Raw genomic sequence first — 26609 nt, 5'->3', positions numbered from 1 at the left:
CAATTGGTTTTCTCACAACCTAAGGCTCTCAAGACATCTTCTTAGGTTGATCTTATCACTTTTTAACATGTTTAAAACTCTCACAAAGTCATATGAAAAAAATAGATAATGAAAACTACCAAAATGATTACAAATGGGTGAATCTCCTTGTAGCCCTACAAACCTAATTTATGACCTTTTCATAAACTTTCTCAATTTTTTTATTAAATATATTATATATCGCAGTTGATAGTGGGATCTATATAAGATATGTGAAACACATGTACAAGTCCTTTGGACCAACTATATGGAATGTGTAATTTTAATTTTGTTCACACGTGTAAGCTAGAGATCTCATACTAGCTAAAGCAACTAACACTTCTTTAGTATTCATAAAAACTCATGCAACTTGTATTCATGATTATCAGTTAAATAGATTTGATCTATTAAATTTAGTCTTTTGTGTGGATGACCTTATTCTTATTAGTGATTAGGAGCTAATAGGATGGTGTAAGGAGGAGTTGGCATTTGAATTTGATGTGAAAGATATTGGCCTTATGTACTATTTCTTGAGTTGTGGCTAGGTACAAGAAAGTCTTCATATTGTTAGTTGTGTGCATCTAGAATTTACTTTGAGCAAACACAGTTTCTATCAACACATGGGTAGAAAGTTAGACAAAAAGATGAATGAGTAAAGAGTAATGAGTATTTAAGTTTAGTAAGGGGTTGATGTTTGGAAGGTTAACAGAAAGAGAAATTGAAGATAGATAATTTTGGAGGGAAACATGATGGATAAAAGAATTAGCTATGAATGATGGAAGAAATGAAGACTATGTCCAAAATAAAGATAGTAGGTCGATAAGGAGAGAGGCTGAACAAAAGTACAATCAGGTCTTGTTGAGGCCAATAGAATAGAGGTTAAATAGGATGAACACAGCTGAAGGAATTGAAATGGTCTCAGAGAGAGATGGAAGCTAGAGACCCCATCATTGAAGAGTTCATGGAGTATTGCCAAGAAAACTAACAGAGGAATCCATTTGTGATCGAAGGGGAAGAAAGTATCCAGAGTCAAGAAAGAAGTACAAGAACAATGGAGAGCTATAGGAGAATATAGGAGGAAAGAGTTGGTCAAACATGTGCATAGAAAAATGTTTGAATACATCTATATGTGAACATCATTAAATAAGATTCAGTAAAAAAAGTTAATATTTTGGTGTTCGTTATCTAGGTTGATGATTGAATATGTTGTTTCCTTTTGGTTTATGTAACTATTGTGATGCCTGGTCGATTTTTTTCTCTTGGTTTATGTAACTCTTGAATTGGGCATTCTCACTTTCGAAAGCCATTTCCCCCATTTTTTCATTCTCACCCCCTTGAAATTTTGAGTCTGGTGTAAGTTATTGTGGGCATTCTACTTTGGCAAGAGTTTACTACTTTTAACCATATTTGATAGTAGATAATGCTGAGATTCAAACTTGGGATGTGGCTTCTGAAGATAAAATTGGCCAAATTCATAGTATAGTGGAGTGTACTTGTAGGTTGAGTGTGGGAAGATTCGAACATAAGACCTTCTATAGTGGAATTTTAGCAAATGGAGAAGGATGCAAAATGGGTGTAGAGACACACACAAATATATATATATATATATATATATATATATATATATATATATATATATATATATATATATATATATATATATATATATATATATATATATATATATATATATATATATATATATATGCACACACTGAATCTACTCTTTTAGAATTACGTGTAAAATTTGTGGGGCCAAAATACCTCATTTTTTAGAAGAAATTTTTTGTTTGAAGTTTTAATAAATGTGTGTGATCCCTTCAATTATATTAGGCTATAGATATTTGGAACATGATAAATATTGTTTACCCTAATTTTACAAACCTCTATGGTTTTGGCAATAATTGAGTAAGTTTGTTGGAGGTAGTATTGAAGGACATTTGAAACAACATAGTAAATGGGAGCTTAATTTGTTCTTCTTGCATAACTACTTTGGCGCACTTTCCAAATTCACTCCTCAAATTCACTACACATCAAGGATTGCCCCATATTTCATGCATTGCATTTAGTGCATTAACTTAAAAAGAACTTACCACCTTTGTGATGCCAAAAGATTTGTATGTGAATCCGCCTCCTCATGCCCAAAAGCACTTTGGCACAATGAAACAATGAAAATTGTGTTTCAATTTTCATTTTTTTTCTAATATAATCTTGTGTTTGTCACTATTTCAACATCCCATGTTCGTCGCTATTTTGACATTTTCAGGAGCATAAACAAAAAAAGTTCACAAGCCAATTTGGCTTTTGTCGCTATTTTGACATCTCGTGTTCATCACTATTTTGATATTTTTGGGAGCGACACAAAAAAGAAGTTCACAAGCCAATTTGGCCTCTCGTCAAAAACTTTTTTCAAAAATAGAGGCCAAATGTACTAGTGTCTATAATTACAATATTGTAATACTGTGGTGCAACCTTTGTGTTGTAGTTTATAGTTAATGCAAGGTTAACCTATATACATCCTAATTCAATCCTTATATAGTTATGTTTTAAAGCTTGTGACAATAATCAATGGGTCTAAATAGACCACTCAAGTTAATGTTGAAATATAGAGTTTAGCCTTCTATTTTCAAAAGCCAAGTACACTAGGTACATATAATGTCTTAAAATAAAAGCCTCTTAAATTAGCATATAATGTCTTAAAGTAGTTAAGTGCTACTTAACTATGTCTAAGGCATTTGCACACTGGAGGCATACTCCACCTACCAGGTTGCCTACATACTCATATCCACGGGATCAAGAGCCTTGAACTACTTACTCTAATAAATATGTAGTTCTGGTTTCTAATTGTTTTGATGTAGTTATATTCCTATAACCACTGGTGAGCTTTACTCAACTAATAGAGCTCTTCGCCATCATACACCCACTTGGGCGAATCATGTGGTTTTCTATAATTATAATATTGAAATATCGTGGTGCAGTCATTGTGTTGTTGTTTACAATTAATGTAAGGTTAACCTATATATGCCCTAACTGACTCCTTATATAGTTTTTTTTTAAAGATTGTGACAATGCCTCTGGCCATACTACCTATTGAGTGAGTTTAATTATTTTTCTATTGTGCCAAGATCTCTCTATTTATATGAATACATACATACATACATGCATACATGCATACATATAGAAATATATATACATATATATATATATGTATATATATAAATACATACATGTACATACATACATACAAATAAACATATTTATACATATACATATGTGTATATATATATATGTATATACATACATACATACATACATACATATACAGAGATCACAAGGGCATGACAATGAGATACAAAGACCACAAGGGCACAACAACGAAATGCAATGGTCACAAGGGCACAACAATGACATTCAAAGATCACAAGGGCATGACAATGAAATGCAGTGATCACAAGGGCATGACAATAAAATCCTAGATCTCCACTAATCTCCACAATCCATAAGATCTCTCTCTCTCTCTCTCTCTCTCTCTCTCTCTCTACACACACACACACACATATGTACATACATAAATATATACATACATACATACATACCTATATACATACATACATATACATACATATATACACATACATACATACATACATTTGCATATGTAATTGTATCACCTTGGAAAATTGCATTTGATCCTACTAGTTGGGAACAACTGATTATTCATTTTATTGTACCAAATATGATGACAGTTCTATAGGAATTTTTAATCAACCCAACTAATCAACAACTAGACCAATTTAACTAGGTTATGGCTTATCTCTTTCTAAAAATATATGCTATGATATGTTTTTCTAAAATTTCTTGCCCATTTTTGCTGGCCTACATTATTTTTGTGCAGGATCTTGAGCTGATTCACTTAGCATGGGTTGAGTGAGTTTTATTTTTTAATTATTTGGATTCTAGAATATGGGCTTTGTTTTATCATTGGCTTTGTTCAAGTCTTGATTTTAATGAAGTAACAAAGTGATTTTTAGGGTGGAAAGGACTATATAATGAAGAGGAAACTTGAAAAGTTGAATTGCAAAATGTTGAAATGAAAGCTATCGAGGATCAAACACTTATGGAAGAGTTACAACACAATGTGAGCTTGATTTTAGATATAAACAAAAAAAATAAAACACGACATAAATCATTCCCCATTTGTTTTGATTATGGAGAGTTGCATGTGAAAGAAGGTGTAGAGCTCTAAATGAGGGTGGAGAGCTCTAACTGTTGGTGGAGATTTCATTGTCATGCCCTTGTGATCATTGCATTTTATTTTCATACCCTTATGATCTCTATATTTTGTTGTCGTGCCCTTATTAGAGATCAACAAAGATCTAGGATTTCATTGTCATGCTTTTGTGATCTCTACATTTTGTTGTCACACCCTTGTGATCTCTATGCCCTTTGCATCACTACAACATTTGGGGTCAAATTATGACAATAATTTGTAATGACGGTGTAATTTGTGGTGTTCGAGCCCAAATGTAGTAGTGCTTGCTCTATGACTTTCTTCAAGGGGAGAAGAGGCACCTATGTAAATATTCTTTTCTTTTCCTTCTAAACATGTATCTCTTCATATTCCCCTAGTAGGTGATTAAAGAAGCTTCTCTTTATGTATATGTATGTGTATATATACATAAATACACACACATGTGTCTATGTATGTATGTATGCATATATATATATATATATATATATATATCTCTATTTTTATATACATACATACATATATACATACACACACATATATATGCACGCGCACACACACACACACACACACACACACACTCATGTATATACATAAATACAAACATACATATACAAATATCACAAGGGTGCAACAACAAGATGTAGAGATACATACATACATACATACATACGTATATACATACATACATCTGCATATGCAAAATTATCACCTTGGAAAATTGTATTTGATCTTTACACAATCAACAAGAGATAATATAATTTGTAAGTATAGATTTTTACATACTTAGTTTTGTATGAATAGTTTCAATTGAATTCATCTAAGGAGAGAAAGTCTACTCATGATGATAACGATTCCATGTATTGGGTCTTTAGAGAAGTGAGACTTATAGAATATTAGATCTTGTTTATGGATATGGGATGATTCATTTGTGATGCCAATATATCCTCCTCCATATTGAAATTCTATATATCAATTTAATAGATAAAGATCACTGGACTTGGTCTTCTGAAATGGTGGGACTAAGATATAAACTTCAAACAAGGGTTGTATGCTATGGTGGGGTAGGGGGAAGATGGTTGTGTGAATGGATGATTGGGCAAGTTGTAGAAAATTAGGGTGTCAGTTGCAAGTAGTTTCATTAATTTGATGAGGGAATCAACTTTGAAAGTGGAATCATCAAAATTGGCATATCCATCCTTATGATAGATGTCTCTATCTCATAAAAGGAAATTACCTCAAATGGAGAATTATTAAATTATTAAATATATTAAAAAAATAACTATTAGAGATCTATATTTATGTTTTAGTGATAAAAAATATACAGTCTAATTTTAAGAAAAATAATAGTCTTAAATGTATATGATAAAATAAAATAAACAAGTGTACTAGATGTAGCTGTACAATTCTAGTATTACTGATTATGTTAAACAAAATGTTCAATAAACAAGTATAAAGCAACATAAATGGATCATCTACTCGATCCTATTATGAGTTAGTGTGAATGCATCCAATCATTACCTTGACAATATTATGCACAGGATCTTTAGTCAATTACCAAGAGATAATATAATCTTTAAGTATAGATTTCTACATACTTAGTTTAGTATGAATAAATTTGATTGAATGCAAGGATAATTGCTTGTGTGAATTCAAGACATGAATGATTAATTTAATTTAGCACAAGTACTATGCAAGTGTGTATGCATGCATGTAAAATAGTTCACATAGTGAACTAATTTACATACATACATGCACATATGCATACAATCATCATAATTGGTTATCCTTGAATTTGACAAAAGCTAATATATATGAACAAGAGATACATATTTAGAAGGAAAATAAAAGACCATTTACATAGGTACCTCTTCTCTCTTGAATAAAATTGTAGGGCAAGGGCACAAATATCACAAGGGAATGGCAACAAAATCCTAGATCTCCACTGATCTCCACCAATGTTTAGAGATCTCCACCCTCATTGGAAAATTTTCACCCTCTTTCATACTAACTCTCCACAATCAATCAAAATAAATGGGGAATGATTAATGTCATGTTTTCTTTTATTTTTTTGTTTATAATCCATAATCTACAATCTACAAGTTCTCTTTGTATACATACATACATACATACATTTATATACATACATACATACATACATACATATATATACATACATACATATACATGCATACATACATACATACATACATGAAAATAAAAATGCACTTTCTAAGAGTTTACAATTATTCAACAAAATTAATGTTTTACAAGAAAATGCATCTGAAGAACTATTAGCTCAAAAACAAGAACATGATGTTGAAATAGTACAAAAAGTGCTTGGTAGGAGAGGTCCGCTAGTGAGGGTGTTGGCCAATCTTGAAAACTTGAATGCTGAAATAAAAGCTATCAATGATCAAACACCTATGCCAAAGTTACAACACACTATAAAGTTGATTTTAGATAAGGTAGAGGCAAGTATTTAGAAGTTTGATAATCAAAATTTAAGGCATGAGAGCGAAGGATAATTAGGGGCTTTAGAAACAGAACAAGAAGGAGCGGCTTTAGAAAGAGACTGTACAACAAAAACAACAACTAGACAACATAGAGGATATTATGGGAGCCACTAGATAGAATCCAAGAAAGTGTTGTGGTAAGTACTATGAAATTGGAATCAATTTCAAGTGTGTTTGAGAATTTACAATCCAAATATCAAATTCTTATAAGATTGTTTCAAGTATTGGCAGAATCTACTTGCGATTATCCCAAGTATCAAATGCTTATAAGAGTGTTTCAAGGTTGGGAACCACTTCAACATTCTTTGTATGGTTTAGTGGTAATGTCATTGTGGCAGAGGCCTCTGCAAGGGAATGAGCCTCGTGATTATGGCATTTGAAAAGAAGAAAAACTTGCTTCTTTAATTCCTTACACTCAACTCTTCATTGAAGTTATTCTTCAATTCCATGCATGTGCAATTTTTTCACCTTGGAAAACTGTATTTGATCCTGCTAGTTGGGAACAACTAATTGTTCATTTTATTGTACCTAACCTAATGAAAATTCTATAGGAATTTGTAATCAACCTAGCTAATCAACAACTAGATCCATTTAATTGAATATGGCTGGTTTATTTCTAAAAATATATGCTATGATATGTTATAAAATTTCTTGTGAACTCTACCCATTTTTCCTAGTCTACATTATTTTTGTGGAGGACCTTGAGCTAAGTCACTTAGCATGGGTTGAGTGAGTCATATTTTATTATTATTTGGATTCAAGAATATGTATGCAACTGGATCAATTTTCTATTATGTAGCTAAGATGTAATAAGCACCTTACAAAAGATCTCTAAATATACATGTTCAGAAGGATATATAAAGAGATACCTATTTAGAAGGAAAAGACCCCAACATTTACATACCCTTGAAGAAAATCATAGAGCTAGGTCATGGTAACAAAATCATAGAGCAAGGGTACAACACAACAATAGAATTGTAGAGCAAGGGCACGACATGGAAATAAAATCATAGAGCAAGGGCACAATATTGAAATCATAGAGCAAGGGCACATCAATGAAACACAGATGAAAAGGGCACAACAACCTAATCACAGAGCAAAATTGTAGAGCAAGGGCATGACAATGAAGTGTAGAGATATATCATTGGAACAAAATGCACTAAGCACATATGCATAATCATGAGGCTCATTCCTTTATAGAAGCTATAACCAAATTAAATATACGTATATATCAACCCAACTAAGCAAAAAGTAGACCCATTTAACTAGTTATGGTTTGTTTCTTTCTAAAAATTTCCGCTATGATATTTTTTTGTAAAATTTCTTGTGAACTCTGCCAATTTTTCCTAGTCTACATTATTTTTGTGGAGGATCTTGAGGTAAGTCACTTAGCACGGGTTGAGTGAATTTTATTTTATTATCATTTGGATTCTGGAATATGTATGCATTTGGATCAATTTTGTTGTTGTGTAACTAAGATGTAAGAAGCACCTTAAAAATAATCTCTAAATATACATGTTCAAAAGGAGATATAAAGAGATACCTATTTAGAAGGAAAAGAAACCAACATTTGCATACCCTTGAAGAAAATCATGGAGCTAGGGCATGTCAATGAAATTGGAGAGCAAGGACATAAGATGACAATGAATCATAGAGCAAGGGTATGACATGGTAACAAAATTGCAAAGCAAGGGTACAACATCAAAATTACAAAGCAAGGGAACGACATCAAAATACATAGATGACAAGGGCACGACAACCAAATTATAAAGAAAAGGCATGACAAAAAAATGTAGAGATCACAACAACAAAATCATTAAGCAAGGGAATGACAATGAAATGTAGAGATGTATCACAATAACAAAATACACCAAGTACAAGGGCATGATGATGTTCATAGCTCTCTACCCTCGTTCAAAGCTCTCCACCTTCTTTCACATGCAACTCTCGATAATCAAAACAAATGGGGAATGATTTATGTCATGGTTTTTTTTAATACTTACAAAGGCATCAGAATTATGATGATCACATTGGTATTGCGATGACGTCAGGGAAAATTGCAAAAAAAAAAACATGAAAACCACCACAAATTAGACTGCTGTTGCAAATTTCCATCACAATTTGACCCCAAATGTTGTAGTGTTCTCAACCTATTCTCACTCTCTAAGGTCAACCTTCATCAAATAAACCTCTCATAACTCTTAAGGGCTATCTATAAATAAATATTAAGGGAGAATCTAGTTATCCTTTGTATTAACATGCAATGTCTCACACCTATCAAACAAGGAATAATCCTCAACCTACTACTCTCCCACCTTCTCAACCCATTCTTCATCCTCTGCCTCATCTTTCTCAAAATCTTAGAATAGATTATGGTTCCATATTGCAATTATGTAATACCCCCACCAAGATTTCTTTTTAGAACTTCTTTAGCCATCTCCTACATATCATGAAACCTTGAAAAAAAAATAGCCACTCTTTCAATTCCACCTCCTAATAAAGATAACATCAATACCATTTTATAATGCATGAATTTTACCCTAGTTCCATTGTCAATTATGTTTACTCATGATACTTTTCCTCCTAAACAGATTCAAGATCATTATGATGCTATGATAGTAGCTATGTCTATTAATAAAAGTATCATAAAAAGAAGTTTAATTGATAATGGATCTAGTTTGAATGTTTGTAGTATGGATATGTTAAAGTCTAAAAATTTTGATCTTACATCTATTCAGCTTGATAACATTTTTATTCTAGGATTTGATAGCATTGCTAAGAGAAATTTGGGTATAATAACACTACCTGTTAAGGTAGGTCTAGTGATATTGGATACTCCTATGTATGTTACTCCTAGAACCCTCAATTATAATATTTTAGAAAGACCTTTATTGAATTCTATGCACGTTATTCCTTCTACTGTTCATTGCAAGGTTAAGTTTGTCCATGAAAATCTTATGTATACCCTTTATATTATTGATAATCCTAATCCTTGTTTAATCACAAAATATGCTTGGGGATCTCCTTCTACACAATAGGTGAGGGAACCTGAGACTAAAGATAAACCTAAAATGACAAAATAACCTTATTCCTCCTCTCTATCTGAAGAAGATTGGGGTACATTAGATTTTAATCGAACTTTTATTGGTCAATACAGAGTTAATAATATTTCATTCATGAAATATCAACCATCTCCTATTTCTAATAACTTTATTGCTACTTCCACTCATGATGAATCTCTTATGCCTAGTGATATGGTTTCTTCTTATAGACTCACTAAGACTAGCATTAGTAACCAATAGTAAGAACATCATATTCCCTTATAAAATGGGGTGCATGCGCATTCTTTAACACCATTGCCAATCATACATTAGGATATGTGCAACAAAGTGTTGAATATCATTATTTTTCTACATCCTCTTCTTTATCCTCTCCTATACCCTCTCTTTATAATAAATAAATAATTTTACCTAAACTTCTTTGTGCTAAGGTGATTACTAGACCTAAATTTAGAAAGAAACATACTAAAAGCCTTATTAATATTTTGTTTTGCATGTATCACTATTATCTTACTCACTCTACTACTAACTATCAAGCTTTATATTATAAGATTCAACAAATAATTAATAATAAGGTCATTCATGTATCTCTTTATGATGAGCTTTATTTCAATCTTGATTTCTTTAAATAACATCTAGTCCTTTTATGTTGTTCCAATCCATGTAACACTACTACCCTGTCTCTTGGGGGCTCATTGTCATACATGGTCTACTTTGTTAGTATCATAATAGGTATTATTTTACTTTTTTTCCTATACTTAGGGTGAAAGGGAACCCTATCCATATTTCTTATTCTCTCAAGGATCCACTATCCTTTTGGTCATGTGTTGTTTTTTAATCATTTGACATCTAATCTCACATCATTTGCAATTGGGTTTCCATGGTAAAAATATCACTTACCTTGTAACCTAGTTATATTGTGTTTTCACTTGCAAGGATTTACTTTTTCACTTCTTGCATGATGTCTTGTTGCATTCTACCCTTCGATGACCTCATAGGAGTTGTGACCTCTTCAGTTTGGACTCAATGTTGTTTGTGGATACTATCTTGATGTTGAAATTTCCTTTTCCTTCTTATCACTTCCTTAAGATGTTAAACTAAGCACTTATTTTCCATCTTAAGGAGTGGGGGTGGGGGGGTGCATACATGGTCCCCTTATTTTTATATGTTTTTGTTTATTTCAAGAACACAATATAAAGTATACTAGCATCACACAACTTTCTAGGGTTAGTTACTCTTCCTCTTTTTACATGTATTGGATTGGTTGACTAGCATCACACACACATTTTGCTAGAAATTTTTACCTATCCTAGCACATACATAAACCATTTTCATGGTATAGGAGCACTATATCATTAGGGGTGTAAAGTTTCTACAAGGTGCAAAATTTTGTGAGATTGACTCTTAGGCACACAAACCTATTAGACCTTTTAATCTTCCCTTTTTTAAAAAAAAAAAACTTTTGCACTTACAATATGCTAAATCCCATACACAAGTAACACATTCAAATTCAAAATGATGAGTCCCATGCAAGGGTAACACATTTTAAACTTTTTTTTTTGTGATATATTGATCACATTAGGAGTTGTAGGAATATGAGGAGAGGTCACACAAGAATTCTTTATGACCCTCCAAAATTATTCACAAATGCATATAATATGTAAATTATTACATTCTTTCACAATGCATAGTTGGCTCCACCAAATCAATGGCTATCCTTCTTATATGCTATCATTTGTGGATCTCCATCAAGCTATTAGGCTTCTTCAAAGGGACTAGGCTCTAATACTAATTTTTGGAAATAATAGTTAGTAATTTGGGGGTGTGGGGGGGGGGGGGTGTGGTTGGATGGGGGGTGAATTAGTTACTTCCAAAATATACAAACTAAAATACCTTGAAGCCTTTGAACCAAAAAATCCTTTTCACCTTTCACTTTCTTACTTATTTGCATAAATTAAAGAAAGTAAACATAAATCAATAAACAACATTCACCACATAATTTTTTATTTATTTTTTAAATCATGGAAACCCAAATTGGGAAAAAACCACGATGGGGCTAAAACTCACAATAAGACTACTACTTTTCTAGAAGTATAGCTTATTAAAATATAAGGAGTACACTAGCATTCAAGCATATTTCCTAGAGTTCACCACCTGGTATAATCAACCTTGGGCACCCACCCTAAGGAAGTCTCACTAACTTAAACCTACAACTCTAATTACATAAATAAACTGCGTAATATAATCTCTCTATTCTTGGTTTTGTTTCATTGAAATACAATTAAAAATCTTTCTATAGTTCTTTCTACCACATATAAATAAGAAACTAAAGAAATAAACCTTGCAACAAAATTTTTTTCTTGTACAATACACACATTCAAACACCTATTCATCATAACTATCAATTTGATAAACCCTAATCTTCAAACATTCATCTCATGGTGCCAAAATCAACCATAATAATCTTTGTGCACCCTCCAAATATGTCTTAGATTATTTTTAACACCTATAGATCATAATCACTAAAATATTTTACTGAACTCTCATAAACTATTTTATAATATTCCTTAACCATATTGGCCTAAAACATAAAATTAAAATGTCTAACTAGGAAATTATTCTTGAATTGTCCACCTTGATCCACATAAGATACCAACTTATTAGTAACATAATACTAGATCATCCTTAGGAATCACTAATCCTAAATAAAAAAATCAAATCCATAAAACCCTTTTGGATTTCTCAGTTGTTATTCTCTCACTCAAAACCACTATCACCCCTTACTTAAATACTCATAATTTCCTTATAGATTATCATAATCACAAACCATTTGAATTTTAGATACATAATCTTGTTGTGAACACATTATTAAATGCATGACCAAAGGTATGATCATTTATTTTTTCATGAATTCAAAGTCTCACCCTATCATGTTTTCAAATAGTAAATAACTAGTCTTTATCCAAGACACCATAACTCAACCAAAATATCATGTCAAAATCTAGAGCTTTGTTTTTAATATGTAAATAACATCTACATCACTCCATGAGATATAAAACTCCTCATCTTCAGTAACATTCCTAATCATCTCATCAAAACATTCCCTATCACTTGTGAAACAACATAACAAACATTTATACTAAATTATAGACATGTACTCTATATGAATAGACATCCAAAATTTATGATAAACATATTGACATCAAAAAATAGAGATGTTGACACTAATGCCAACACATCCAACTTGTTAATAGGAAAGAGGAGAAGGTGATATAGAGAGAGGTAGAGAGGAAAGAAAAGGAGAGTGGTACATAAACAAATATGTCTACAAATTGGGAAAGACAAAGAGTTTGACATAGATAGGTAGCAAGAGAATGATGATATAAGCCAAATAATCATCAAATTTGACTAATCTTGAAAGTTTATAAGATATCCTAAAATCTAGTATTTGTGTTGTGACTTCTAGAAGTCTAAAAACCATTCTTAAACATCTTGGCAATGTATAAAATATACTTAAATGTTATAGTTTAAGTGTATATCTTGATGAAAAACTCTAAGATGAAGACAAAGCAATTATCAATCAAAATTTGTTTGTGATTTTAGGAACTAAAAGCTTGAGCAATGATAGATTATTCTTTTAGCATATGTTAAAAAAAAATGCATATAATTTCTTTTAGCATAGCATATATGTATTATGCTTATTCAACAAATAAGATACATGTTTTGTCCTCATAAAAACACATACATGTTTTAAGTTCAAATAACATGACATGTTTTAAAGAAACAAATATGTCTACAAATTGGGAAAGACAAAGAGTTTGACATAGATAGGTAGCAAGAGAATGATGATATAAGCCAAATGACCATCAAATTTGACTAATCTTGAAAGTTTATAAGATATCCTAAAATCTAGTATTTGTGTTATGACTTCTAGAAGTCTAAAAACCATTCTTAAACATCTTGGCAATGTATAAAATATACTTAAATGTTATAGTTTAAGTGTATATCTTGATGAAAAACTCTAAGATGAAGACAAAGCAATTATCAATCAAAATGTGTTTGTGATTTTAGGAACTAAAAGCTTGAGCAATGATAGATTATTCTTTTAGCATATGTTAAAAAAAAATGCGTACAATTTCTTTTAGCATAGCACATATGTATTATGCTTATTCAACAAATAAGATACATGTTTTGTCCTCATAAAAACACATACATGTTTTAAGTTCAAATAACATGACATGTTTTAAATTCAAATAGTATGTGTTTAAGATTAGATTTTTAAGCCATAACATATACATGCTTTTTTATTTTAAATAAGCATGTACTTGTTCAACTCATATTTTAGTTTTTAAATAGGATGTCCCAAATTTTAATGTAATAATTAATTAGTACCAAGAATCAAATTAAATAATAAATGGCCTTTAATTAAATTAAAAATATGGAGACAAATAAAGTAAATAATAAATTAATTAATATTGTCAGCCTGTACTTTTAAATTTCCTTCTTAGATGCCTTTATAAGGCAATGACTAGTCATTGTAATGATCATGGATTGGATTTGATTTCTTTTTGTGTTTTTGGAGGTTGAAGGTCGAGGGATCATGGTGCACACTTTCTGAGGTGGAAGGTCATCCCTACTCTACCTATTGCAATTTTAGTGGTCCATCGCCACCCTATTTTGTCGTTGGAGAAATAATTCAGATATCTCATTGTGCACCAAATTTGACAAACATCATCATTTGGTGACTACTTTGTATCTGTTAGATCTTGTCTAATGGGCCTATGTAATTCAAGTATTGGATCTGATCATTATTTGCAAATATAACTTATATTGCACAATAATAAATTATATGTCTTCTTTGTATACAATGCATACATCTTTCACTTCCTTGTTGGTATTTCTTGTACACCATGAAAAATCATTTCAACCAAACTAGTTTGCATGCATTGGCATAATCATATTAAAGAAGAAGAATAGATTAGAGAATAACTTGTATCTCTTCCATATACTGACATCCAAACTGTACAATGATTCATACTCTCCATAATATTTTACTATATGAACCACTCATTGCATATCGTATGACAACCTTGTCTCCATAGCCCTATCATACATTATTTCTAAGACACTACATGGTGTCTTCCTAGCATACAGATACTAACCCTCCATCATTCACTATATAATAACCTAGTCATATACCATACAATCTTCTTGCACACCATACAATCTCTATCACCCTCATAGTATAGTCTCTCACTTTGGGTATACTTCCCAATTGGTTTAACTTAATCACTCTATTGGGTGTGAGAGAAATTTTAATTTTGTCCATCTACATAGGAACATCACAATGTTATCATAGTTGGTGATCTTTCCAGCCTATCAAACATTGAGATTGAATTATAGCACCAAGTGATGGTTTGGTTGATGCAGTTAGAAAACTATGAAAAATTCAAGAAAGGCTCCATAAACAAGAAAATGAAACATTCAACCTCTTGGATGGCACAAGGTGGTTGAGGAAACTTTCACTCCTAGGTTCAAGCATTAGGAATTTTGAGCACCCACTTTAGCTAAGTCATTGCAAAAAATCAAGAAAGATTGGGTGATTAGCAGATGGGAGGACATACCTCTAAAGGATTATATAGAGTTGTAAATTAAATATCCATCATCTTAGCACAATATACTCTTTAAAAATAGTTTGAAGAGAGATATTAATAAGTGGCTATAGGATGAAGCCATACAGACATCAAAGGACATGGACAAACAAAAGAATCTAATTGCCCCTTTAGATGGAGAACAACAAAAATCTTAAGACTATCATAAGATTGAAGATAGATAAATCATTGATGATTCAAATAAAGTTGATGATGGAGAAATATTCAAGATCAGGGAACAATATAAAATCAAAGATCTAAAACATGATGACAACCAAGCTAATGTTTAAGTGGAACTTTAGAATTCTTCTAGTGTTTGGAATAAGGGTGTGATTGTAAATTTGGAGGAGTAGATGAATAATTATATGGAGTCACATAATCAGAATCATGAACCTAGAAGTACAGACATTACTGACACTTGTTGGCATAGACAATTGTTATCATTTGTTGATTTTGAAGTCTATCCACCCTTAGCGATTGTAAAGGATTATATTGATGAATTTCAAGGTTGATGTTTGGGATCTTGAGGACTACAAACATGACAATGTTTATATTAGAGCATTGCAACAAATTTTTTTCAAAAATATGATACAACAAAGGATGGATATCATTGCACTCATTCTACTTGCACGGATCATTTAGGACCTTGGAGCTAATGACCTTTCGTTCAATTGTAGATTTCTTAATAACAAGCAATCTTTGGGTGGTGAGGATTTGTGGTGTTTCCAATTTTTTTAAAATAAATAAATAATTAATTGGTCCCAAGAATTAAAATAAATAATAAAGGATCTTTAATTAATAAATAAATATGGGGCCAAATAAATAAATAATTATTGTCGACTTGTACATATAAATACTTAGATCCTTTTTCAAGGCCTTTATAAGGCTATGGTTGGGCATATTAATGATCATGAAATGGATTTGATTTCCTTTTGTGTTTCCAATGGCTGAAATTTGAGGGATCATGGTGTATAGTTTCAATGGTGGAAGATACTCCCTGCTTTGCTTGTTGCAGTTTTGGTGGTCCAATGTCACCTAATTATGTCAATGGTGATATCGCTCAAATATTTCACCATGTACTAGATTTGACAAATGTCATCATTTGGTGACTATTTTATATCCATCATATCTTGTCTGATGTCTATGTAATTCAAGTATTGGATATGATCATTGTTTGCATATATAACTTCTATTACAACAATAAATTATATATCTTCTCTATATATAGTGCATACATCTTTCACTTCCTTGTTGATATTTCCTATGCACCATGGTGAATCATCTCAACCAAACTACTCTGTGCACATTGGCATAATCATATTAAATATGAATAATAAATTGGAGAATAACTTACATCTCTTACATACCTCAACATCTAAATTGTATGATGATTCATACCCTCCATTTTCTTCACCATACGACTTGCTCATTGCATACCGTATGCCAGATTTGTTTCCATAGTCTTGTTGTACATCATTTTTAAGACATCATACAACTATTGACCCTCCTCCATTCACCTTACAATATTTTGATTGTATGCATCACTACTACTTTTGGGCCTGAATTGCAATGATAAGCCCTTGCAATTATGACAGTAACCCATTGTCCAACCAACATTAGTCAAAATTGGCTCCTATTGAATAAGCATTAGACTTTTGCTATTGCAAGTTATAATGACAAGGGTTACCATTGTAATTATGTTGATTATAGGTGTCATAAATTGGGCTATCATTCTGGCAAATTGTTCACTTTCACCATAAGAATTGCGATGGAAATCTATCAAAGACATTGTTGCAATTGCAACATCTATGTGATAGAAATGCTATGGGTCCCACAGCAAGCCATTAGAAACCTGCATCAAAATTGGGACAGACATGTGGTAGGAATACTATGGGATCAATGGCTAGTTGTCACAATTGTGACACCATGTTATATTAATATAAAAATTGGCAACATACTTTGAATAACTATGATGAAGTCATAGGTTAATATTGAGCTTCACCTAGTTTTGAAAATATTTTAATAATCTCTACTAATCAGAACCAACCAAGGGAAGGTGGAAGCTCATCCCCCCCCACCCCCCCCCAACATCTAAATTCCCCATTAACATCTAAAATCTTTAAGAAATGATCAATGTTTAAAGTACAAAAATAGGTTCCAAACATGCAAAAGTGACATCATTTTACCATCTTCTAGTGCATGCCATTTTTTCGTCACATCCAAAATAAGATTCTACCACTCTGAATCAATAATGCATCTAAAACTACATTCTTTATGCATGGACAATAGGCAGAGCTGAAAAAATGCAGCACAATTACATTTAGTTAATAGGTCTATTAAGTTTTTAAAATTATAGACCATCATCATGAAAAATGTTAATGATTGTCTATAACTTAAAATACCTAATTAAAGACTTCTAAAAAAAATCCAAACCTGTTGAATTTTTCAGCTCTGCCTGATGTTGTATGCATATGAATTGACATTGCATACTGAACTATGGCATCCTTCTGTACTATCTAAAACCAAGAGATTTACAAAAATTAGTTGTCATACAATCATAGGTTATTATTGAGCTTCACTTGGTTTCAAGAATAGTTTAATATTCTTTACTAATCAAGGTCAACCATGTGAAGGTGGAAGCTCATTTGCACCACCCCCCCCCCCCCCCCCCCCCCCCACATCTGAATTCCTTATTAACATCTAAAATCTTTAAGAAAGGATCAATCTTTAAAGTACCTAGAATGTCCTCATCACCTCCTGTTCCTCTCAGGGGAAGTACATCTTCATTGCTCACTGGAAATTCATCACACTGGTACATCTAGGAATGTCCTCATCACCTCGTGCATAAAATAAATCCAATATCAGAAAATTACCCCAAGAAATAATAGTTCAAGTGAAATAAACACATTGAAAATGAGAGGGAGAGAAAGAAGAATTTACTTACTAACAGGCATTGTCATCGCATATATGGCCATGCTACCTGTTGAGTGAGTTTTATTGTTTTCCTATTGTGCCAAGATCTCTCTATTTATATACATACATACATACATATACAAAGATCATAAGGGCATGAAAACAAGATGCAAAGATTACAAGGGCACGACAGAAAAATGTAGTGATCACAAGAGGACATAGATACATACATACATCCATACAGTAGGACCAAAAAATGAGCTAATATCTAACATACTATGAGCAAATCACAAACTCAATAAACATACATTGATACCCTCTAGTCTACCATGAAAAATGAATAAACAAAAGGAAGAAACATAAAGTTAAAAACCCCCTCTTCCACTTGTAGCTCCCATGTCCTTCTTTCTTCTCCATGTGATGTAGTTCCAATTGCCTATAATGCACACAATTAGGAAGCAAAAGCCTACGATAATGATATGAGAGAACTAGAAGAAGTGATTTACGATTGAGTGAGTAAAAGATCAAGGACCTAGGGACTAGAGATGAGAGGAAGAATACTCAATTTATTATCAACACACAAGATGGGAGCATTGGACTTGTCACCTTGGATATGCGACTTGGCAAGAGATTCCTTTGAGAATCCATGACACATATGACACAAGATGCCAAATGTAGGACTGTATGATGCCTGGAAGTCAAACATGACTAAAAATGGAAGAGGATCTATGAGGTGTCATGTGACACCTCAAACCCACTTAAAGCCAAGAATCTATGACAATGGAAGCCAAATATAGATATGCATAAGGGAATAAGAATATATAGATTATAAAATATCTTAGCCAAGTGTAAATGGATAATCCATGATGTGTCATGCCCATGTGTCACAATGATGTCAATATTATGTGGAATATTTGAATTAAAAATCCATTATTTTGTAAGGAAACTCAGGTGCAAAAACAACTTCCTACACTAATCCCTTAAGAAAAGTATTGTGCATATTCCTTCAAATCCTTACAATTTTAGATTAGATGTTATGTAAACAATAAAATTGTAGCCAACCATGAATACAAAAAATAGATAGAGAAAGAAAATGCAAACACAAAGATATGTCGATGGGGAAAAACCTTTTGGTAAAACAACCCCACCCCTCCAAAACTTGCACAATGTATTATCTTCAACTCAAAGGTTACAACACACTTGCAGTACAAGCTCTTTTAGGACATGGAAGACTTATCCAATAGCAACCAACAATACACTACTCACACTCATAACTATCTACAACCCTCAAAGTGCTTATATAATGCACTTTTTATTTTTAGGGCATCTTCCAAGGATAGCTCTTACACAACATATGAATCTATCATAATCGTTTTAGTCATGATTTGCTTACACACAATTATATCTTCCAAAAATAGTTCTTACACATCATTGGAATTTGTCATACTATTTCAGTCATGATTTCCTTACACACAAGTAAATATTCCAAAGATAGCTCTTATGCGTCATAGGAATCTATCATAGGAATCCATCATAATTCAAGATGTCGACACATGTAAGTGGAGTGACATATCAACATGCCAACTAGACATGTACACTCACACTTAATTACATTATTTGCAAAAAATACATTTACAAAACAAATAATAAGAATAAGAATTATCCAAGGTTCAGACACCTTATAAAAACACCCCAATTGTGCCCAAAATGCAACCATGTAGTGGGCATACTTGGCATGCCCAAGTGTGAACTAAGTCCACTTGGCATGACCAAGTGCACCATGGGCATAGTTGGGGGCCCCAAGTGCTCCCTAGGATGCTCCAGGCTTTGAACGAGATCTGGATGAGACTAGATTGACCTAAAACTTGGGGTACTACAAGACCCTATGAGGATGTCAGAAAAGGGTTAAGACTTAGTCAAACTTAGGGTAGATGTAGGTCAAACTTAGGCGAATGCTAACAGAGGGCGATGTAAAGGGCCCAAAAGGGTGCAAACAGGCTCAAAACAACCCAAAACTTGGACCACATGTGCAAAACCATAGGAAGAGTTGAAAACATAGGTCAACTTAGGCCAACATGGTCAAAAAAGTCAAAACTAGTCAAACCTAACTCAGATGGAGGAAAAAGCTGACAAATGGATAGGTTGAGCATCAAAATGATGTAAACGAGTTCAAAATGACCCAAAACATGGTAGATATGTTCAAAACCCTAAAAAGAGTTCAAAACATAAGTCAACATAGTCAAACATTCTTAAAAAAGTCAAACTAGGTCAAATGTAGGTTAAACTGGATACAAAGCCATAGAAGGTTGACATAGGCTACACGTTTATGCAGGAGGATCTGCCCTTGTTGCGGATGAGATGACATAGACCTTATAGGCTGATGCTATGCAATCAAATGACTACTAGTGAGTGTGAGATCTTGGCAGGTCTTGGTTTATATCATATCACATTTATGTCAGAGGTGAGAGGGAACAAAGCCCTACTAACAACATTGACAAAGAGATGACATTCAGAGACTAGTTCATTCCATCTGCCAACGGGGGAGGCTATCATGACCTTGGAGGATGTATGGTGCATCCTTAGGATTTTGATTCATGGAGAGTTATCTATGTATAACCTAACTACTAGGTGAGTGGTGCTACATTGGTTATTCAGATGTGGAGATGCAAAGCTAGGGATTCAAGATTATGAGATTGGATGGGATTTACTGGTGACACACCATGAGTGACTGATAGCTGTTATTTGCTAGGTAATAGGTAGATTACAAATACCTGATAGGTGTGGACATGGGTTCCCTATTGGATGGGGCTAGGTGCTAGAGAGGATGATCATGGATGGGACTATGTTTGCCTGAGGACCATGCATGTTGGGGATGTTGTATTATTGTCTACATCAGGTTGGGGTTGATATTTAGTACTGGGGGTACATTGTTATAGATCTAGGCATATGAGCACATTGTAGTATTCAGACTACTCATAGAGAGGGAGCTAGTAGAGGACATGTCATGTTCATATAGTTATAGAGATGTGCTAGCACAAGAACCGCTAGGGTATACATTGTTCTTTAGGCATTAGTTAGATACCATGACACAATTTATTTGGAGACCCTACAAAGATTGCCCCAAGTGGGATGATGATGATATCCACCTACCATTCTATAGATAGGAGCACTACCTCATAGGGCACACAGTGATTGGTCACCTAGTGATAGAGATGTACCTACTAGAGTGGGTACATAGACAATTTGGAGAGATACAGGAATTGCCAACAGGTCTAGCATTATTTGCACGGTCCCAAGCAGAGGTTCGAGAGTGGAGAGGACCTATTAGGACATAAGTGGCTTACACATAGCTAGAGGAGCTACAATTGAGGGTGTGGGGAGTAGTAGTGGATGTGGTGGACATAGGCACAATAGCAGTATATGATAGATTGTTTGCACAACATCGTCTGAGGCCACTGACAGATCCAACAGTGCTAGTACAACGAGCGAGAGCACAACTAGAGAAGGGTTAGGAGGGGATGGGGACGAGGATGAGGGATATGAGGAGGAGGGAGGAGATGATGATGATGATGGGGAGGATGCTAAGGCAGGGGATGATGATGCAAGTGATGATGATGAGGGTACGAATGTAGAGGATGAGGAGGAGGAGGAGGAAGAGGGTGATGGAGATGATGATGCAGAGGGCGGGGATAGTGGGGTTGAAGGTGATGGTGAGGGACATGATAGGGATGATTATGAAGAGGGTGGGGATGGGGATGATTATGAGGATGGTGTGGGTGATGGCGATGAGGGAGGTGATGAGTGTATCACCTAATATAGTTAGTGTAAAAGGAATACTAATACTAACAAAAGCATTCACAATAACCAAATAAGTAAACACTTTTATAGGACGAGGTTATCACCAAAAGGAAGGAAAACCAAGAATGGTAAGCTCCTTGGGCATAACCTATGATGACGAAGCTATGTCCCTGATGGATAGCGGATGTATGCTCACATTGTGCTCAAGGTTCTAAAGGGTGGGGAGTTTTTCCAAGTGTGTACACGGATGAGGGTTTCAAAAATGGAGGTACAGATGGATTTCAACATTATGATGGTGTATAATGGCTATGATGGAGTAGTTAGTGGAGCATTATAAGGTTGCATAAAAAGTAGATCGATGGATTGTGAGAGGGAAGGGCTTTATTTATAGGCTAAGGGGTAGTAAAATGGAGAGTTAGGATGTAAGGATGGAAGAATGGTGAGGGAGTGCTAAGATGCTTTCAAAGGGAAGCACATGGATTGTGCTTGTTTAGAGCCAATAAGGAAGTGACACCTGTCACAAGGAGAATGAGTGTGAGAGGATGGGATAAGGGTTGGTCAAAGGGAGTAAGATGCATGTGTAAGAGGGATGTAAGAGACATAAATTCTCTTGGATAGGGATGGAAGAGGATAAGGGAGAATTTTTTACTATGGCTTGGGTTAGCAAGTCTTAACTCTTGCTTAAAGTTGTCCACATGTTTAGGAGGGGGATTAGAATTATCTGAAGAAGGGGGTTAGGGAGCAAGTGGCTTAGCTTTGATGGGATGGGTTAATTAGGTGGATAAGTGAGGTTAGTATGGGTGAATGGGTTGGATTAGGGGTAAAGGTTGGGTTTAGGGATATTTTTAGGGGCTAGGATAATTTATTAAGTGATTTATTTAAGAAAATGAGGGATGTGGGATTAAATTAAATAGGTTTGAAGATTTATTTAATTATAGAGGAATAGGGATTTAATTGCTAAATTGATTTTGGGTTATCGTTTGATTTTATCAATTAGGCTATAGTTAATTAAATTAATTAGTTAACTAGGGGGTGATGATTAATTAATTATATAATAAATATTTAATCAATAATGCCCCAAGAGATGACTAAATAAGGTTATGTAATGATGTAATCAGGTTTAGGTGTCTACATTTTGCCCCTCTTTTACATAGTGTTGGGACAACACTATTTCAAAGAAGTTTGAAATATAAATGATGTAGAGAATACTTTTTAAGAAAAAAAGTTATCCTAGTTTTGAGTGGAAAAGGAGAGAATGGACTATTTGATACCCCCTCAAGAAGGTGGTAGGGAGAGAAGGTGAGGCTTGACAACTTCTTGAAAAGTACAAGAATCTAGGGTGAGTAGGAGGACTGAGAGTGGCTAAGAGAGGGGGTTTAAGGAAACTCATACTCTCACTATGGGAGAATGATACAAAGGAAAACCTTGTGTACAAGGATAACCAAGGGTTGAGAACACTGGTGATGGGGGGGTGATTGATTGTTCTAAATTGAACCCAAGGAAGTGATTTGGATGATGGTAGGGATGGGGAGATTGTGATTCTAGGATTTATGATTGGTGATGACTACGATTATGATTGATGCAAGAGCTATGACTATCATTGATATAGGAGCTATGATTATGATTGATGCAGGATTGGATACCATGGGATTGATAGATTAGCTGGATCATGATAATAGGATTGATTGGATGGGATGCTTTGATAGGATGCAATGTTTTGATAGGATGGGATGCTTGGAAAGGAGGGGATGTTTGGAGGAATCCATTGAAGCTTGAGCATGGGGGTGTTTCAAAGGGGAGCACCACCATATATTTGAGCACTTATTTTGATATAGAAATATTGGGTATATGCCAAGGTTACTATGAACATCAAGGCCTTTGCACCAATATTACATAGGACTGACGTGAAACAAACACGCAAGGATCGCCACAACATCACACATGAATCCTAGAAGAATTAGAGTGGAAACAAGACTGGGTAACCCACAAGCAAATGATATTTCCCAAGTGCACCATGTAACCACAAGTGATCACATGTTTGTAATATGCAAGGGTCATATTTGACTGACTTACAAGCAGAAAAAGAAGACAAAAGACTTGATCAAAACCTTGTTGTCGAATTGCCCCATTCATAGTACACCATGATATAAAAGATTGTGGTGACCTTGAGGAGGGAACAACCCAAATCGCTTGGACGAGATGCATTAAGAACCAAACTTGAAATATTGAAAAGAAAATAAATTGAAAGAAAATATAAATTCATAAAAAAATTAACCTTTTTCCAAAGAGATTAGTAGGACTAGATACTGGCAGATGAAGATTAGATGAGAGGAAGGATGCATCCTGCAAGGATCTATCAGTAATATTGATGACTAGGATGAGCTGGGCAATTAGAACTTTTTAGGAAAACATTTTTATGACAAGGGATCTCATACAAGGGTTCACTAAAGCACCTAACCAAGATAATTGCAATTCACAATCAAACATGAACTGACACGAAGAGATGAGAGATACACAATGGTAACAAGCAAAGGACTAATGCACAAGGAATATACAACTGATAGACAAAAGTATGTATAAGGGATTATCATACAAAAGCTCAACTTTATAGGATAGTAGCAAGAAAGATAAAGATGAGAAGATAGTGGATAAAAAGATTAGGATGAGGAGATAGAGGGAAAGATCGGGATAAGGAGATAGAGGGGATGAAAAGCTTGGGATGGGAAGACAGTGGATAAAAAGCTCAAGATGAGGTGATAGCAGATGAAAGCTTAGGATGAGGAGATAATAGGTGGATAGTGTGATGTGGATAAGGGAATGATATACCTAATGACAAGGAGTGGGAAGGATTGATCCCAATGATGATGATTGGGATATGACCAAGGCTTGCAATAAGGTTGGGTAGAAGATTAAGAATGTGATTGGATGAGTTGAAAGATGTGTAATGGGATGGTGTAGTGGATGGTGGATTTTTAGGAGCATTAGGATATGAATGGATGACATTGGAGTATATGGGCATAGCCTAGAGCTAGATACCAATGAAAAGGGATGTACTAGGTGATGGAAAGATGGAGAGCTGGTGAGAAGTGCAAGGATAGAAGAAAAGGGGACGACTAGTTTTGGGGATGACAAGATGAAAATAGGGCTACAATTGGGGGGGTGGATAGATGGATATGACACGGTCTCCAAGGAATATAGTGCCCCTAGTTATAGGTTATTCAAGAGGAGGTTTTATAAAGGATGTGATAGGATGGAATATTTTCTCAACAAGAGGATGAGGGAGATAGATGGAAGCTAGGATGTGAAAGGTAAATGAGGTAAAGGGTTACTTATGATGGGTGGATGATGCTCATGAAGGGATGATATGGATGAAAGAATGGGTGGATACAAACTTTGATGGAAAATGGATGACCAAAAGCATGTATCTGGTGGTGGACTTTATTTTGATCACAATTCAAAGGAGGAGGGTGGGTGAAATGGATAAGATGTGGTTGGTATGGTGGGATGAGATGGGTATGGTGGGTTATGGTAAGTTCCCCTAGGTATATAGGGAATTTTGATAAAGGGATTATGCATGATTTTTTTTTGTCAAGTTTTCATCATGGTACTTGTCCAAGGTACTTGAATTACCAAGTTCTCACTAGTGGATGCTTTTTTTTGGATGTTTTTGATGCATTTTTACTCCTAGATGTTGGTAGGATGGGTGGAAAAAGATTGGATTTAAAGGAGTGGAATGATGGGTGGGAATTGGTAGATAATGGATGGGAAGACATAAGGTTTGTGGGAAAATGGATGAGGAAAATGGAAAGATCATCATTGGCACACATCCTGAAAGGTGATGAAGCACCAAGAAAGATGTTTTTGAATGAGGTTAAGGAGAAAATAGAGGAAGAGAAATATAAGGACTAAAAGTAAAGTTGGAAGATGGAGGATTGGAATTTTAGGATGAGAAGTAGAGGGACCAAAAGTGGATTGGGGGGTTGAAAGATGTATATATGGAGATTTGGATAAAGTATGAACGGATGAGGCTTTTTGAGTAGTGAGAATGGATCCCAATTGAGATTTTTCTTTGAGATGCAGTTCTTTTATGAGCATCCTAGGTATCCACATGATTTTGGGCCTTTTTAGCTTGGGCCTTTGTGGCCTCTTGACTTTTGCTTTGATTTGGATCAAATGCTTCTCTTTGGGAACATGTATTTTAGAAGGAACACGTCAATACTTGGTTTTTTGTGGATTTTTGGATTTATGTTTTTTTATTTTGGCATCCAATATTCTTCTATCAGCCATGGTATGGGAAGAAGAGCATGGAGGATATGGAGGATATATGGATGGAATGATAGAGGTTAAAGGTTGGAAGGGGTTCAAGGATGAGTGCTTTTGATGATCTAGCTTGTAGATTTGAGGG

The sequence above is a fragment of the Cupressus sempervirens genome, chromosome 4, assembly GCF_028749045.1.
Source record: "Cupressus sempervirens isolate cs-2001-9-10 chromosome 4, ASM2874904v1, whole genome shotgun sequence".
NCBI lineage: Eukaryota > Viridiplantae > Streptophyta > Pinopsida > Cupressales > Cupressaceae > Cupressus > Cupressus sempervirens.
Note: the sequence above shows the minus strand (reverse complement) of the source record.